Source organism: Rhagoletis pomonella, unplaced genomic scaffold, assembly GCF_013731165.1.
Source record: "Rhagoletis pomonella isolate Grant_MI unplaced genomic scaffold, Rhpom_1.0 Rhpom_scaffold_00006, whole genome shotgun sequence".
Taxonomy (NCBI): domain Eukaryota; kingdom Metazoa; phylum Arthropoda; class Insecta; order Diptera; family Tephritidae; genus Rhagoletis; species Rhagoletis pomonella.
Window position 1 is genome coordinate 70,806,136 of NW_023458560.1, and position 1,928 is coordinate 70,808,063.

Genomic DNA, 1,928 nt, shown 5'->3' on the forward strand with positions numbered 1-1,928 from the left:
GCCAGAGTGAGCAATGTTGTTAATTGGTTAAGTGGAATCCTTAACAAGGTCAATCAAAAAAGATTTAGAGGTGGCTCAAAGCGCTCAAAGTTTCCCATGTATTTTATATGGCGAAAAAACAGTTTTTGTTTGTTGTTTGGTTTGGTTATATAAAATTTGTTTAATATTAACGATTTGTTATGGGTCCCCTCATTGCATTTTTTAGGGGTTTTGGGGAACCATAAAAATTGTTAATATTAATAAACTTTAAATAAACAATTTGCTCTTTTCTCTTAGTCGCTCATCCTTCTACAAACAAACAGTTGTCAGCTGGGTGGAAGACCGACCTATTTCGGCCGCCATTTCGAAAACGCCCTATCTTAAAAAACTTTTTAAGAACGCCCTACTTCAGAATTTGATTGAAGAGTGTCCTATTTCAGAATTTTGTTGAAAAAAGCAGCTGAGATACGGCGTTATTCAACTAAATTCTGGATAAGGTGTTTTTCAAAAAAAAATTAAAATAGTTCTTCAATCAAATTCTAAGTAGGGCGTTTTTGAAAAGTTTTCTGAGATAGGGCGTTTTCGAACTGGCTGCCGAGATAGGTCGATCTTCCACTCAGGTATCGATACTGGCTTTTTTGAGTTATGGCACTATTGAAGTAAATTGACAATTACAATACAATTTATTTTGGGTTACATACTTTGTCAATGGAATTATTCTTCTGAATCACCCCATTACCTCGGTCACCTAAATGCAGGTGTGTGCGTTTGTTTGTTTGCGCATCATCGAACAAAACGCACGAATAAGACAAAAAAACTGCTTTTATTTGCAGAAAGTATACCCTAATATACACCATTTTTGTTTTATATTAAATTATATTGATATATATTGATTGATTGATTATATCCTTGATCTATACATTTCACTTATATTTTTTGCTAACCGAATAGCTTTAACGCTTGCATGAACATTTGATCACTTTTTAGTATTTTAAACTTAATAAAGCGAGACAATTTTGCGGAAACACTATAGCTGTTACGAATTTGCAAATCCAACTAGAAGCGGCGTGCGAACTGTTGACTTATCTGCACGGAATGAATGGAATAAATGAAACGGGTGCAGTTATTGAAAGGAAGTGGAGAGAGGAAATGAATAAATGTCATTCGTCCGTTATTAAAGTCGGTGTTGGAGTACAATGCTTTTCAAATTTTAATTAAAAACGCAAAAATCTCGTTTAATCATATTTATTAACGTATGGATGTAAATTGTGTGTTTGAGTAATCTGCCAAAAATTAGCGGCAACACCTAATTATTCCGACGCAAAGCATTCAAATCAGTAATCTGTTACATTCATTATTGCATAGCATATCGCGCAGTCCATTAAACAACGTTGATTATATTAAAATAATGTCAAAATACTTTGCAAAAAAAGTTTTTGCAATTAAAATCATGCATCATTCCAGAATTCCAGAAATGAGCTCATTTTTCCTATACACTAATTTACTTTGGAATGCGTACCGCAGCACTCACACCTGCACCCACTTCAGCTACACCAGCTGTGTCGGAGTTTGCGACAGCAGCACCACTTACTGGCGGTTTAATACCCATCAGTTCGCATAGCTGATTACGTATGGGACGCACTGCAATCAGAGGCAAACCCCAATCTGTCTCGGACAATAGATTCAAAATCTCATCCATATTCTCTTCTGGAATGTCGCAAGCGTCACCGTGCAATGCAAGCGCTTCATAAAATTTGGTGGCACTTGTTTTGCGCACATGAACATGAGTGAGCCCGAGGAATATTGCCATTTTGGATAGTATGCGTTTGCAAAGATATGGCACCTGGACCAGCTGACAATAGACACTTATGCTCGATATTAACTTGTACAGTTTTTTGTGTCCTTTGGTTTCGAGATTCAGCAATCGATAGATGTCTTCTCCAAAGGTG

General features: G+C 36.3%; 1 pseudogene; it reads right to left on the reverse strand.

Moving 5' to 3' along the window:
* Nucleotides 1-1,208: 1,208 nt before the first annotated feature.
* The window catches only part of LOC118742082, an 11,915-nt pseudogene continuing 11,195 nt past the window's right edge, over nt 1,209-1,928 (reverse strand).